General features: G+C 39.8%; 1 pseudogene; it reads left to right on the top strand.

Moving 5' to 3' along the window:
- Positions 1–5,039: 5,039 nt before the first annotated feature.
- Positions 5,040–6,393, top strand: LOC143385034 (PRELI domain containing protein 3B pseudogene; annotated as a pseudogene).
- The last annotated feature ends 10,569 nt before the right edge of the window (positions 6,394–16,962 follow it).

A 16,962-nucleotide genomic window follows, 5' to 3' on the forward strand; every position in this document is an offset into this window, starting at 1 on the left:
GTGGAACCTTTAGTGGGAAAATCATTTCAAAAATCTGACAAGCTGATACTCTGTTCCCATTGAGAAAAGAATTTCAAATATTCTCCAGGATGGGGAACTTTTAACTAGGACAGTCAAACCCTTATAGCGCCCTCACTGAGCATCAGTTGTGATCTCCAGTCTCCATTTGGAAGGAAACGAACAGGAAAACCTGTAGGAGTGGTATACCGTAGAGAAGGCAGAAATAGCCGACCCAGGAATAACTTCTAAATATTGTAGAAAGACAATCAGGTAGTGATAGTAGGATGTCCATCCCTCCTTAGAACATCCGATTATTCTTTTAAAATAAGTTGAATTTTTTAAATAAAAATTTTAACGATAATTGGCTAAATTAGAAGGTTTAATAATATTCTTCGTTTCAGTAGTAGTCTCCCCGCAGAAACATCAATGTGATCCATTAATCACCCATGAAGGTGTCTTCTCGTAAGAACTAAGGAAGCCAGCTGACAGGTTACACTACTTGATGGTGGAACAAAAAGGAGAAATGCATTAAACAAGAAGGACAGGTTTAGATTTCACACATCACCCCTCCCTCCGGCCCCAAGCAGTACAGCACAGAGAGAAATAATCTGCTTGGTCCAAAGAGAAGGAAGTGAGCACAGAATTTTGCATTGGACCCCACCACTGAGACCAGCAAAGCAAAATCCAGCACCGGGAGACCTCAGAGCTCCATATTCCAGGTTTGTCCCATGTAGTGAACCTTTAGACTTATCCTGGCACCAGCTGGGAGTACAGAACCCTGGACTGAAGCCTTGTGGGGGAGGTACAGTCTCTCTCCTGCACCGTGACTGGGTGACTCAGACCCTGGACAATGCTGAACAGAAAGCAGCCCTAGTAACTTGGGGCTTCTGACCTGGTCCAGCATTGTATTCATTATAGCAGGTCTTGGATTTCTAGTGTACTTAGGCCACCGCTGCTGGGTGTCTGGCATACCCAGTGCTGTGTCCATCACAGAGCTTTCCCAGAAAAATCTAATCCAAGAAGATTATTTCTTGAATTGCATAGACACTTCTGCATGACCACAGAGATTAAGAACAATCCAGGAGTGCTAGGCGTGTGGCTCAGTAGTGTAGCACTTGCCAGGCATGTGTGAGGCTCTGACCTTGATAACTGGTACTGCAAAAGGAAGGAATGAAAGGAGGAAGGAAGGAAGGGAGGAAGGAAGGAAGGAAGGAAGGAAGGAAGGAAGGAAGGGAGGGAGGGAGGGAGGAAAGGAGGGAGGGAGGGAGGGAGGGAGGGAGGGAGGGAGAGAGGGAGAATGCATTAAGGAAACATGACATCACCAAATGAACAAAAAATTTCCTGTGACTGATGTCAAGGAAATGAAAATGTATGAACTTCATGATAAAGAACTCAAGATACATGCTCTGTGAATTTCAAGAAAACCCATAAGAACGATTTTAAAAAGAAAGGAAAATGATAAGTGAGAAGAACGAGAACTTTGAGTTGCATGACTTTCCTTCTCCTCCTCTTCTTCTTCCTCTTCCTCTTCCTCCTTCAAACAGAAATCCTGAAGCTGAGAAATAGGAATATTGAACATAAGAATAACGAATGAAGTGAAAATCAGAAGAGAACGTATCGACATCAGACTTGAACCAGCAGAAGAAAGAGCCTACGAATTTGAAGGCATGTTATCATTTCAAAACATATACTCAGAGGAGAAAACAAGAATGAAAAGAAGTGAAGAGCTGGGCACAGTGGTGTATGCCTACAGTCCCAGCGATTTGGGAGGCTGAGGCAGGAGAGTCCCAAGTTAGGGCCAGTCTCAGCAACTTAGGGAGAGCCTGTCTCCAATAAAAAAAATTAAAAAGGGACTGGGAGAGGAGCTCAGGGGTAGAGTTCCCTGAGCTATTGAGCTATTTCCTCAGTAGCTTATGCCCAACACACACACACACACACACAAAAGTAAGGACACAAGACAGACTGTAAAAACTCAACAACACAGGATCCTGAAAGCAATAGGAGAAAGGAAACAAATAACATACAAGGGAGTCTCAACATGGCTAGTAACAGACTTCTCAGCAGGAACACTGAAGAACAGAAGAGAAAGGAATGATGCATTCAAAATGCTGGAAGAACCCCCCCCCCCAATACTGTATCCAACAAAGCTGTTCTTCAAAATGATGAAAAGAGAAAGACTTTCCCAGACAGACAAAAGCTGAGGGAATTTATCAACATGAGAACTGTTTTATAAGAAATACTAAGAGGAATTCTTAGGATTAAAGAAAAGAGTAGTAAGCTGGGTGTGGTGGCCCATGCCTGTCATCCCAGTGGCTCTAGTGGCTGAGGTCAGAGGATCACAAGTTCAAAGCCAGCCTCAGCAACTCAATGAGGACCTAAGCAACTCAGTGAGACCCTGTCTTTAAATAAAATACAAAACAAGGGCTGGGGATGTAGCTCAGTGGTTAAGCACCCTACATTCCATCTCTGGTACCAATAAATAAATAAATACACAAATAAATAAATAAAATTAAAAAATAAACGGATGCTAATGAATAATAAGACTACATCAAATATATAAAACTGATAAAAGTAAGTATGCAGTCAACATTCAAAATGTGGAAGAATAAATGGAGTCAAGCATGGAGTTTATTTGTACAATACAGGCTAAGTTTCCATTAGATTAAAATAGCTTGTTACGAGTATAAGATTATCTTTGTAAGCCTCATGGGAATCACAAAGCAAATCCTATCATAGACACACAGAAAAGAAAAAGCTAGAAATCAAAACATGTAACTAGAGAAAATCACCCACAAAGGAAGAAAGCAAAAGAGAAAGAAAAGAACAATGTATTTACAAAACAGCTAGTAAATAATTAACAAAATTCAAGGTAGTAAGTCCTTATCTATCAAAAATTACATTGAATTGAATTGACTGAATTTCCCAATTGAAGACATATAGTGACTGAATGGAGAGAAAAAAAGGAAAGACCCAACTGTGTGCTGTCTACAGGAAACTCACTTCACCAGCAGAGGCACAGAATGAAAGTGAAGGAACAAGATAATCTATGCAGCTGGGAAACCAAAAAAAAAAAAAAAAAAAAAAAAAAGCATGAGTAGCTATATTTACATCAGATAAACAGACTTTAAGTCAAAAACTATAAAGACAGACAAAGAAAGTCATTATATGATAACATCAAGATATCAATTCACAAAAGATTTAATAATCATAAATATACATGCACACAACATTGAAGCACCTAAATAAATAAAGCAACTTTAGCAGATCTAAAAAGGGATAGATTCCAATATAATAATAGTTTGGGACTTCAACACTGCACTTTGAGCACTGGGCAGATCATCCAGGCAGAAAAATATCAAAGAGATATGGAAACGGCCCGCTAAAACAACTGAACGGTAGAACATTCTTTCCAACAACTGCCAAATACCCCCTCTTTCCAACTGCACAAGGATCGTTCTCCAGCATAAAACATATATAAGGCCTCAAAACAAGTGCTGTCAAGTAAGAAGATTGAAATCATATCAAACATCATTTCTGGCTATAATGGTATAAAATTAAAATCAATGAAGAGGAGGAACTTTGGGAAATTCACAAATACATGGAAATCAAACAACATACTCCTGAACAGTCAGTACATCTACAAAGAAAAATAATTTTTTTAAAAAAAATTTTGGTTCCAGGAATTAAACCCAGGGACACTTAACCACTGAGTCACATCCCCAGCTCGCCACCCCTTTCTGTTGAGACAGGGTGTTGCTAAGTTACTTAAGGCCTCACTAAATTGCTGAGGCTGACTTTGAACTTGGGATCCTCCTCTCTTGGGACCCTCCTCTCTTGGCCTCCCGAGCTGATTGGATCACTTCTGATTGCTCAGCTTCTGTAAAGAAAAAATTAAAGAATCATGAGATAAATAAACATGAAAATACAACACACCTAAACCTATGGAATTCATAGTTATTAGAGTAAAGTTGATTTAAAGACCTGTATCTAAAAACAAGTTAGATCTCAAATAAACCGACTAACAATGTACCTCAAAGAACTAGGGAAACAAGAGCAAAGCTAACAGTTAACAGAAAGAAGAAATCATAAAGATCAGAGCCTCAAAACTGAAATAAAGCCCAGAAAAACCATAGAAAAGATAGATGAAATTAAGAGTTGGTGTTTTGTTACATTTGGTTTTATTTTAAGACCAAGTCCAATTGCCTTAGCCTCCCAAGTAACTGGAACTACAGGAGCATGCCACCACACCCAGCTCAGAAGTTGGTGTTTTACAAACAAAAACAAAACAAAACTGACAATTATTTAGCTAGACTTAAAAAAAAAAAAAGGTGATCAAGAAGACTCAGGCAAAAAATACAAAGGAAAATAAGAATCTATTATGAAAAAATATATGCCTATGAGTAAGCCTAGAAGAAATGGATAAATTCCTTGATGCACCCTACCTACGAAGACTGCATTATTTAAAAAAAATTAGAAAATCTTAACAGAATAATCATGAGTAAGGAGAATTAAATAAAAAATAAAAAGTCTAGGGACAAAGAAAAGCCCAGGACTGGAAGGTGTCCCTGCTGACTTTATCAATCACTTAAATAAGAAATGATGCCAATTCTTCTCATACACTGCCAAAAAAATGGAAGAGGAAAGAATACTTCCAAACTAATTTGATCCAGTATTATCACCCTGACACCACAACTGGAGAAAGACCCTACAGAGGAGAATCACAGGACAATATCTTTGATGAAAGGAGACACAAAAATTTTCAATCAAATACTGGCAAACTGAATTTAACAGAATATTCAAACATCATTCACGATGATCAAGAGGGAGTCCCGCTAGCCAGGTGTGGTGACTCAGGAGGCTGAGACAGGAGGACCACAAGTTTGAGGCCAGCAACTTAGAGTGAGCCTAAGAAACTTAGTGTGACCCTGTCTCCAAAATTTTAAAAAATAAGTAAATAAAAAATAAAAAGGGGAGGCTTGGCCCGGCCGGGATAGGGCGCGGGGCCGCGCGTCGGGACGTCTTCGCGCCGGGCCTGAAGGCGCCTGGGCGCTGCGCGGCCATCGGGTGCGGGTGGGGCTGGGTAGTGTGGCCTCATTGTCCCCTAGAGTCTCCGGGACAGGACTCAGGCCGCCGGCACCATGAAGATCTGGACCTCGGAGCACGTCTTCGACCACCCATGGGAAACTGTTACAACAGCTGCAATGCAGAAATACCCAAACCCTATGAACCCGAGTGTGGTTGGAGTTGATGTGCTGGACAGGCATATAGATCCCTCTGGAAAGCTGCACAGCCACAGACTTCTTAGCACAGAGTGGGGACTGCCTTCCATCGTGAAGTCTCTTATTGGTTCAGCAAGAACCAAAACATATGTGCAAGAACATTCTGTAGTTGATCCTGTAGAGAAAACAATGGAACTTAAATCGACTAATCTTTCCTTTACAAATATGGTTTCAGGGGATGGGAGACTTATCTACAAACCACATCCTCAAGACCCAGAAAAGACTATTTTGACTCAGGAAGCCATCATCTCTGTGCAGGGAGTCAGCCTTAGCAGTTACCTGGAAGGACTGATGGCGACCACAATATCTTCTAATGCTAGTAAAGGCCGAGAAGCAATGGAATGGGTAATACACAAATTAAATGCTGAGATTGAAGAGTTGACGGCTTCAGCAAGAGGAAGCATAAGGACACCAATGGCAGCGGCAGCATTTGTAGAAAAATGATAAAGTCAGTATAGAATATCAAATCCCCAGGTCTCTCCAAGCAGACAGTGTATTTGTTTGTTATTTAAAAAGTACAACTGTATTTTAGGTAGAATTTTTTTTTCTAATAATCTGGAGTAAGTCTATGTGACTTTTGATCAAAACTAAAAGATACAGGACTTTTAAAATCCAAGGGATCATCTGAGGTTATTGTGGCTTGAAATGACTAATTTCTAGAGTTCTAGTATTTATGTGAAATTTAACAATTTTTTTTTTAAAGTACTCTGGAGAAATGGGTATTGACATTGAGTCTCCTTAAAATAGAATTTTAACACTTTTCAGGCATTGGAACTGTACCTGACTTTGGACCAACCCCAGAGCCAAGCAAACAGAGCCTCTCCTCATACACACACACTCACCTTGCTAATACAGACTAGCACAGCCTGCATGGGGGAACTGACTCTAAAATGAGAATTTGTGTAGTTTTAAAAGACATTAAATTGTATAAAATAACTTGCTCTGCTAAAAACCACAGTGTTTTGATTTGGTATTTAAATGATGTTTTTGGAATAAAAACCATCACTAAGTCTAATATATGACTCCAACATAAATAATATTTTATTGTATTATAGAGTACTGTGTTGATTTGCCAAAGTTTTGTAACTTAGTAAAGGTAATACCTTCCTTGGACTTGTACTTTATGATTTAGCATGCTGTACCGTGGGCTGGTTATGTTAACTAAAAAAATAAAGTCATTACCTGAAAAAAAAAAAACAAAAAAAACCAAAAAATAAAATAAAATAAAATAAAAGGGGTAGGGAGGTAGCTCAGTCATAAAGTGTGAGAAACACACTCACCTGTCCAAGTGCAAAGAATGAAGTAAGAGATATAAGGAACAGCAAAAAGTGAGGCTTTTCTTTAATGATGGTCTTGCAAGACCCAGGTGCCTGGGTTCAGAGACCCCTAGATTGGATACAACCAGGTGTTTTGTTTAGAGCACAAGATCTCTCCCTTCCCTGGTTCCTCATTGGCTGAGTACTGTGGGGAGCTCAGTCTTTCAGAACATCCCCTAGGTTTTACTGCCTCTGATTGGGTTTACTTAAAGAAATACACTCTTAATTGTCCCCACCTCCCTTTGTTCTCTTGTAGCAAGAAGGTCCCCTTGATTGAGTGCCTCTTGGCAAATACTCAGTTTATCTCTGTTGGTCAACAGGGCCTCCTCCTCCTCACCTCCTGTCTGTCAAGGGGCTGTGTATTTTTACCTTCTTGTGTTAATTGCTTACAACTTTTCATTCTGCCCTTCCCTCCAGCTTCCTTTCTTACATTCCAAGTCATTTTATTTTTTTTTGATACCTGGAATTGAACTCAGGGGCACTCAACCACTGAGCCTCATTCTCAACCCTATTTTGCAACTCAGGGTCTCATTGAGTTGCTTAGCACCTCACTTTTGCTGAGGCTGGCTTTGAATTTGCGATCCTCCTGCCTCAGCCTCCCAAGTCACTGGGATGACAGGTGTGCACCACCACTGTGGGCTTTCCATTTTATGTTTTAAAGCTAAATACTGTATTCTGAAAATGGACCCCTAGACCTTTTATTTCTCACAAAAGCACCACTGGGTTCCATCCCCAGTACCAATAAAGAAGAAAATAAGAAAAGAGGGATTAATTCCAGCAATTCAAGGATGGTTCAACCCATGCAAATCAATAAACCAATAATCAGTATACATGGCACTCACAGAATGGAGGACAAAAACCATAGGATCTCGTTCAACAGATGCAGGAAAAGCATTTGACAAAATTCAACATCCTTTTATGATAAAAGTGCTCAACGAATTAGGTGTAGAAGCAGCCTCATTAGCCACACAATAGAGGCCAGGACAAATCAAAGCTGACATCATACTCAAGAGCCAAAAGTTCAGAGTCTCCTCCAAGGTCAGTAACAAGTCAGGAAACTCACTGCCACCAAACCATCCAACACAGCACTTTACGTCCTGGGTGGGGCTCTGCTAGATGGATGGATGGGTGAATGGATGGACAGATGAGAAGACAGAATAATGGAAAGAAAGACAGATAGATGAAAATAAAATGTTCTTCCTTCAAAAAAAAAAAAAGATACTTGTTAAATGTGGCGGGAATAGTGCAATCAGAAAATCAGTATTTTGAAATTATTAGTGCCTTGTTCAGACAATAATTGTCCATGGAAAAAATGCCAGGAGATGGAAATGTGAAGAGGAAGAGGCTATCTGCTTGTGTTTTAAGCATCTACCTTCAGATAATTTATTGTCACAAGGGGATGATAGTAATTACACAGAGACCTCTTTATCAGATGAATAAAGTTGAAATCAGCAAGGAAGGGAACAGATGGACAATCTTCTGCAACCATCTGAGAAGATCACAACCCCATTTTGATGATATTTCACCTAGGAATATGTGACACGAATCAAATCATGAGGAAATATTAGGCTACCCCAATCGCAGAATGATTTATGTCTGTGCCATGTTTCACCAAAATGTCTGGCATAACAAAGAAAGGTTAAGGACTGCAGCTAGGCACAGGTGTGCATGCCTGCAGATCCAGTGAGTCAGGAGGCTGAGGCTGGAGGATCACAAATTTGAGGCCAGCCTGGGCAACGGAGTGAGGCTGTGTCTCAAAATTTAAAAAAATAGAAAGGACGGATATTGTTTTAGTCGTTTTTTTCCCCCTCCCTCATTGGTGTGATCAAAAGACCTGACAAGAACAATTTTAGAGAATGAGAAGTTTATTTGGTGCTTATGGTTTCTGAGGTCTTGGTCCACAGATGGCTGATTCCATCTGGGCCTGAGGGAAGGCAGAACGTCATGTCAGTGGAAAGCAGCTCAGGACATCACAATCAAGAAACAGAGCAAGAGCTCCACTCACCAGAGGCAAAATATAAACCCCAAAGGCTGCCCCTAGTGACCTACTTCCTCTGTCCACACCCTACCTGTCTACAGTTACCACCTAATTTATCTCTATCAGTGCTTAATGTACAGATAAGGTTAAGGATCTCATAACCCGATCATTTCAACTCTGAATTTTCTTTTATTATGTCATATATAAGTTTTTTTGGGGACACCTCATATCTAAACCATAACATGGATATAGCTCAGTAGTAGAGAGTCCCTGGATTCAATTCCCAGTCTCTCTCTCTCTCTCTCTCTCTCTCTCACACACACACACGAAAGAAAGAAAGAAAGAAAGAAAGAAAGAAAGAAAGAAAGAAAGAAAGAAAGAAAGAAAGAGAGAAAAGAGAAAGAGCTGCTTCTGTATTAAAGAAGACTGTAAGAGTTACAACAGTTGAATGTAACACACACTTCTGAACTAGGGGCAGATAACTGTGTAAAAGCCATCATTGATTGGCAAAATTAGAATATCAACTAGGCAGTAGACAGAAATGTTCTATCCATGTTAAAGAAAATGCTCAGACTTAGTAACCCTACTGTAGTGAGATAAGAAAATATCCTTGTGTTTTGAAAATACTCCAGAAACCATGAGAGGGCAAATCGGCATCATGTACGCAAACTGCTCCGATATCAGAAAGATGGAGGGAAAAAACACACAAAAAACAGTCGTCAGGGAGAGAATGAGGTCGTGAATGTGGCATAACACGGTGTTAAGAATTGGTGAAACCGATTTGAAGGTATTGGGGAGTTTGAGGCATTTATCTTGCAAATTGTCCTGCAAAATTTAATATTGGCCTAAAATATGAAAATTGAAAATAACTGTGGGTGGCACCATCGATTAGCACCCATGTTGGTTTTTCAAATGATGAAATGCACGTACCACTTGACATGGCGATTCTAGCACTTGTGTATGTACAGATGGACACCCCATGCATATTCCTGTAAACACACACACACACACACACACACACACTCACACTTACACACACACACACACACTGGGAAATAACCTACACATCCACCAGTACAGGAATTGTTTTAATACCTTGTTGTAGATGTTTATGCAATACTCTGAGGCCATCAAAAGGAATTAAATAAATTGCCGGGATTCAGAAAATGACACCCCAACGTTCATCGCTTGGGCGCGCTGAGTACTTTGATCTAAAGGACACTGGAAGGGACCTAAGATGCAGCCTTCTCCCCAGTTTCTTCCCCTGAAGCACAGGGAAGGGTTTTCTCCGAGGTTTCCTTACCTGAGTTAGAGAAGGTCTTCCAGGAGGATGCAATTGTCCAGAGCTGCCCGGCCCCAGAATCTCATCAAAGGCAGAAGATTAACGCCCAGGAAAGCAGATTCCTCTACCCCCTCTTACCACCTATTCTTCTGCCATCTGCTACCCAGGAGACTTTATCTACATAATAAAACGCCCTTCATTTCCTTCCTGGCACCAGCTCTCCCCAGAAACCCCAACCCTCGATTTCTTTCTCTGGTTGAAGAATCTGTTCTTTTCCCTAGTTTAGGATGCTCTATAAACTCCAGCCACCTGGCCCCTCTTAGAGTCTCAGGCTCCTGTGCTTTGCTTGTGCCTGTAATACATTGGAAGGTCTTTTCTTTGGCGGTCAGTTTGTCTGTTGAACAGTTTATTTACTTATTTGCTAATTTATCTTTGGGGTGGTGGAGATGGGACCCAGGGCCTCCTGCATGTTAGGCAAGTACTCTTTGGCTCAGCTGTACCCCAGCTCTGCTAATGTACTCCACAAACTCAAATTATCGAAACTTCGAAGAGAGAAAATGAACGGATAGGAAAAGTCTCCTAAATCTTTGTGACAAAGTTGGTAACGAATATTCTTTATTATATAAAGTTGGTAACTAATATTATTTGTTATATAATTCAATTTTATTTATAACACGGGGGGTGGGGGGAGAGGGGAAGAGGCTAATTCCTAGCGAATGGTTAACAATGGTTACTTAGGAGAAGCTGATATTTTGGGACAGATTAGCTTCTGAAAGAGTGTTTGTCAACCTATAAGTTTTTAGGTCCAAAGTAACAGAGACAGATTTAAACTCGGTCCCCATTGCGTTTCTGCGTAACAGGAACGTGAATCAATTTCTCTTGAAGCTTGAAAAGCAAAAGCATATTCTCTTCCTCCTTACACATATATTTTGCAGTAGATTTATTTTCTCCAAATAGATAAATTTTGTGTTCCTCGGGAATCTGTTCAGGGAAGTATTTCTCCCTTCTTGCATAATCTCAGCTAGTGTCAGACATTATTCTTCAGCAGTTGGAAGTTTACCTGTTCTAGTTTGGCATCTTCATTGATGGGGGTGCTGATTCAGATGCCCCTTAAATCCTGGTGGTACCCATGTGGCAGACATTGGAGCCAACAGCAAGCTTCTACCACCTAATTCCTCTCTAAATCCTCTGTATCATTTAACACCAGGTGGATGGATGGGCGCCTGACGTTGATGTTGATCTTATTGCAGGAGACTTCAAAGTTATTTTTCCTTCCCAGAGATACTTTTCCTCACTTCTTGATGAATGCGTTTGATTCCCCGAACACGATTCTCCTCTTATCCTGGCCCTGTTCATTCTTTCTTTAAAATCACTCACCAGCTCCCATGACTCAAGCCGTGTCAAATGTCGCACTCCAGATTCTCTCACATTTCATTATTGTCAATCTCATTTGTTTCCCTTTTACTCAGATGCCCTTTCTAAGTCCCTTTTTCAATATCCTCACTGCCTTGTCCCCATCAGATACCAGGGTGTCAATAATATTTGTGAAATATCTAAACACCAAGCACCAGCGTGGCGGATACTCTGTAGAAGGAGCTGCTGGAGGCAGATCTGGGCAGATCTGGGCCATGTTATTCGTCAGGCGCAGACTTCATACGCTTTCACTGTGAAAAGTAGCTTTCATTACATATATGAGGATTTGTAAATTCAATATTTGTTAATAGAGGAGCTTCCAATTATGCCTGTGCTCTTCGATTTATTTTTGGTTTAACTTATGAGTATGTATTCATATTTTATTTTGTAATTGCAAAAAAAAAAAAAAAGAAACCAGAAAACAATAAAAAAAGGAAGATGTCTTATAATTGTGGTATTTACTAGCAGAACAGAATTGCATTTCTGCCCGTGTTTATTTCTTTATGAAAAATGTTTTTCGTTTATTTGTTAGCTTGTTTTGATCTAATAATCATGGTTGTAGAGTCCTTTGTGCCCAGAAAAAAACAATAGACTCTGGTCTTTTGTGTAAAAGCATGATATTAAATTAGGGTCCCTGCCAAATTCAGGTCCCCAGTTAGAAACCCTTACACTGTAGAAAAATATACTCCAGAAAATGGAGTCAAATCAAAAAATACCTCAAGTATAGGGAATGTAAAAGAACTGGAAGGGAGTGAGCAACAGAACACATTTGATACAGCACACGACTCAAGAATACATGATTACAGAAATTTAGGTGGAAAACACTCACAAATATAAAAGACACTTTTCCTGATGAAGACAACATATGCTATTAAAATATGGATTCAGCAACAATTGATCTAGAATTTCAAAGCATATACCAAAGATGGGTGAGGGAACATTTGAGAGGAGATGAGAGTCAAAGCTAGACAATTTAATTTTATAGGGGAGGCGTGATGGATGGGTTCGTGTGTTAACCTGACTTGGCTATGAGGTGCCCAGATATTTGGTGAAACTTTGTTCTGGATGGTCTGGGAGGGTGTTAGCCGTCTCCTGCATGAGGTTAATGTTTGAGTCGGTGGATCAAGTAAAGCAGATTGTCCTCTCTAATGTGGATGTTTTTCACCCAAACCTGTTGGAATTCTGCATAGAGTGAAAAAGGCTGACTCTCCCTCCAAGGAGGGAGAATCTTGCCTGTCTTCAGACTGGAACTGAAACATTAGTTTCCTGTTTCATAGGCCTTTGGAGTGGGACTGGAACTACGTCACCAGCTTTCATCAACTTTCCCAGATCTGCAGCTTGCCCATCAGCAGAATAGGGTGGAAACGAGCCGTGTGGCTTCAACTTGGAAATTCTGAAAAGCAACAGTGTTTTCTCTGTGCATTTTTTTGTGTGTGTGTGTGTGTGTGTGTGTGTGTGTGTGGTGCTGGGGATTGAACCCAGAGCCTTGTGCATGCGAGGCAAGCACTCTACCAACTAAGCTATGTCCCCAGACCGTCTATGCATATCCTTTTTCCTCATGCAGGTTGGTTGCAAACAAAGAAAAAGACCTTGGAGATGGAAGGTTCTGAGTAGCTGATAGCTGTCTACCAACAGTAATACCCACTATGGTCCAGAAGGTATCACAGAGTAATTTCTATTGTATGCCAGTCATTTTTTTATTTTTGGAGTTGGGGGGCTCTGCTCATTATTTTCTTAACTTACATAGAAATATTTCAAACATAGGAGACATCTATAACATAACCTATATTTTGGGTCCCAATACCCAGAGTTACAGATGGGAGCTCTTTCCTGTTTGCTTCACATGTATTAGTTTGCTAAAGCTGCTGTAACAAAAGGCATTACCCGGTGGCTTACACCACAGAAATGTGTTCCTCATAAGCCTGGAGGGCAGAAGTTGGAGATCAGGTGTTGGTAGGGTTGGTTTCTTTTTGAGGTCTCCTTCTTTGGATTGTGGATGGTTATCTTTCTTGTGTCTCTGTGTAGTCTCCTCTCTGTGTCTGTGTCCTGGTTTCCTTTTCTTATAAGGGCACCAATCATATTGGATTAGGACCCAGCCATATGATCTCCTTGTCCCTTAATTATCTCTTTAAAGATCCTGTCTCCAAATATGGTCATATTCTGAAGTACAGGGGATCAGTATATAAATTGGGCCCCTGCAGGTGATAACAGTTCAACTGATTAAAGTTTTCTCTGGTTTCAAGAACCAAACTTATGCTGTAAAAACTCAAATTAGCTTTTCCATCCCATTCTCCCTCATCATAGGTCTCAATGTCCTACACTTAGGATGACACATTCCAAGAATATATGTGTGCATATCATCATTATCCAAAGATTAAATTTTTACACTTTTTATTTTTGCTAATGGGGATTGAACCTGGGGACACTTTGCCACAGGACTACACCCCTAGACCTTTTTATTTTTTATTTTGAGGCAAGATCTCCTTAAGTTGCTTAGGACCTCTCTACATGGTTGAGGCTGGCCTTGAACTTGTGATCCTCCTGGGTCAGCCTCCTGAGTTGCTGGTGATATAGGTATGCATCACCAGGCTAGTTTTTTTTAATGCATTTAAAAAGTTATATAAATGGCATGATACTGCATATAGCCTTCTTAGATTGACTCTTACTAAACCACAGTAGCTCTTGAGTATCCACATTAACAGGTGTAGAGCTACTTTGTTCTCATTAATTGCAATATAATATCCTAGCATATGAATAATAATATCCATTGTTATTCCACAATAATCCATTCTCTTACTAATGGAACAGGTTGTTGCCCTCTTTAAAAGCTTTTTATTTTTATTTTTTTGGTGACCTTGGACATTGAATCCAGGGTCTTGTGCGTGCAAGCACCCTAACCAATGAGCTATATCCCTAGCCCAGATGTCTATATCTTTTAAAATTTTTCTCTTAATGTTTGCAGTGCCTAGATCAAACCCAGGGGCTCACACATACTAGGCAAGTGCTCTACCACTGAGCTATGTACTCCACTCAGCCCTGCCCTCCATCTTTATACTATGCCCTCCCAAAAAAGAAAAAGAAACAAACAAAAAACCACTTTACACATCTCTTGTGTTTACAAGTGAAAATTTTTTAGTGCAGATACCAGGAAATAGTATTTGGTCACATGACCACACATTTTTACTTCTACCTATATCGTCATTTTTTACCAATGTTGTTGTAACAATTTACATTCCCATCAGCAGTGTGTACTAGCCCTTTCCCCTACATCTTTGCTAAAGTTTGGAGCATTTCAGATCTCAGATTTTCACATTCGAGGTGTTCAACTGGTAAAGTCTATGGAATCATTGCAAAATGCAAAAAAAAAAAAAAAAAAAAAAAAGACAAAAACTCTGAAAACTGGATAAGGTCTATGCAACCTGTGTAAGACGTTTACTTTAAACCCTCCGATGGGCATGACGGGGAACATCATTTATGTATTTGTGTTTTAATTTCCACTGCTCCCATCAATAGTGAGATTGTATTCTCCTTTGTGACTTCCTCTCTTTCTTTCTTTTCCTAGTGATTTTTTTCAAATTATTGGTTGTCATTTCATATATATCTATAAATCTATATTTTGAATGATAAGTTTTATCTTAGCCTACTTGGTCATTTCATGCTCTTTATGGGCATCTTTGTGTTAAAAAAAGATATAAATCATAGCCAAATGCAGTGGTGCACACCTGTAATCCCAGTGACTCAGGAGGCTGAGGAAGGAGGATCTCAAGTTTGAGGCCAGCCTGGGCAATTTAATGAGATGCTAAACAATTTAGGGAGACCCTGTCTCAAAATAAAAACTAAGAAGAACTGGGGATGTAGCTCAGTAGTAGAGCACCCCTGGGTTTGATCCCCAGTACAAAAAAAGAAATACAAACTGTAGACATGTTGATTAATCTTTTCCTCTGTGCATTTAGTCAATGATATGTTTTTCTTCCTAGATGTTATGAAAACAATATCTTGTGTTTTCTTATGAAATACAGAAAAAATTTCTTTTCATTTTCAGGTCTGTAGTCTGTCTACACCTGTTCTGTGCATAGAGACAGGAGGGAACTGTTCTTTTCTTTTTTTGCCTATGGATAACCAATGATTTATTAAAGAGCCCATTCTTTCTATCACTTAAGATGGAGCTCAGAGTAGATGGTTATATTTATTTCTACTTGAAATATTTCTTCTTGGGAGCTTCATCTTCGTTTAATATCAACAAACCCGAGCTCCTTGATTAGTTCAGGAGGTTGTAAATTCAGCTTTCTTTATCAGAATATGAATTTACATTGTCACACCTGAATACATAAAATACCTTTTGGAGTTCATTTTCACATTTTCCTTTCCTTTCTTAAAGGGAGACTCATTTTTTCCGATTGCACTTTTCTTTTCTCCTTCTCCAAGGAGGGGTTACTATCAGTTTGCTTCCAAGTGAAATTCAGAAGCAACTTATCAAATTATCTACCCTCCATACCTACATACGACCCTGTTGGAAGTTTGCTTGAAATTACTTGAAATTCAGTGATTAATGGTGACAGTTTTGTAATACTGAATCTTCAATCCATGGACTGATTCTGGATTTTCCCGAGAGTCTTAGAAGGTACTTACCCCTGTGACATCTCCTTGACTTCAGACCTCTGGTCTCCATCACCGGGAGGGGACACGTTTATGTTGATGTGAGCAGGTTGTGGCCCATTGTTATGGTGGCCCTAGGAAATGGACACAGTACCCTCCCCCAACTTGTCTGATTCTTTAAAAGGCTTTCTTGGATTTATTAACTTTATTCCTACGTGATTTTTGGAATACACTGTAGTTCTGAATAAGGTCTTCTTTAAAATCACATCATTGTTATCCTGATTGTAAACAGCAATACGATTACTCTTTGTAATTTGAATGTTATTCAGTAACTTGGTCAAGCTCTGTAGTTGGTAGGTTTCTCTTTGCCAACAAATCTGCAGGTTGTAAATAGTAATAATATTTCCACCCCCCAACTCTGATGTCTTTTTTTTTTCTTTCTCTTTGCATTAACTGGGAATGCCATACAATGCTGAATACAAACTGAAATGGAGAGCATTATGTATTATCTTGTTTTATATCTTTCCTGTACTTATAGGAATTATGTGCCCCCTCCCTTGCCCCCAGGGGCTTGCTACCATTGAGCCACATCCCCAGCCCTTTTTATTCCCTATTATTTTGAAACAGGGTCTTGCTAATTTGCTTCAAGTCTTAATAAGATGCTGACGCTGGTCTCAAATGTGTGATCCTCCTGCCCCCCACCACCTCCCAAGAGGCTGGGATTACAGGTGCACAGCACCATGCTAGGGGAGGACCCTGTTTTAATATTTATTCTTGTTTCATTATAATATCTTCTATACGTTTTTGGAAATTTTTCCCTTTTCTCTTTAGAAAGTTACTAGCATTTTGGGTTGCTTGCTATATTATCTATGGATAGAGTGAATGATATGCCACACATACTAAAAATCGACTTGCTTTACCTGACTGAATCCAGTCTTTCCTTTGCATAAGGAAAGGAAATGTCCCTTCCTCTGTGAAGCATCCTGTCATGCCTGTGTGCAAGGTTGGGTGTGCCCACAATATGCTGCTAGGATACCCTGTATTCTTAGTGCTTTTCTCACTTTATACAACTTAGCTTGTTTAATTGTTTCTGCCTTT

This window comes from Callospermophilus lateralis, chromosome 19 (genome assembly GCF_048772815.1).
Source record: "Callospermophilus lateralis isolate mCalLat2 chromosome 19, mCalLat2.hap1, whole genome shotgun sequence".
NCBI lineage: Eukaryota > Metazoa > Chordata > Mammalia > Rodentia > Sciuridae > Callospermophilus > Callospermophilus lateralis.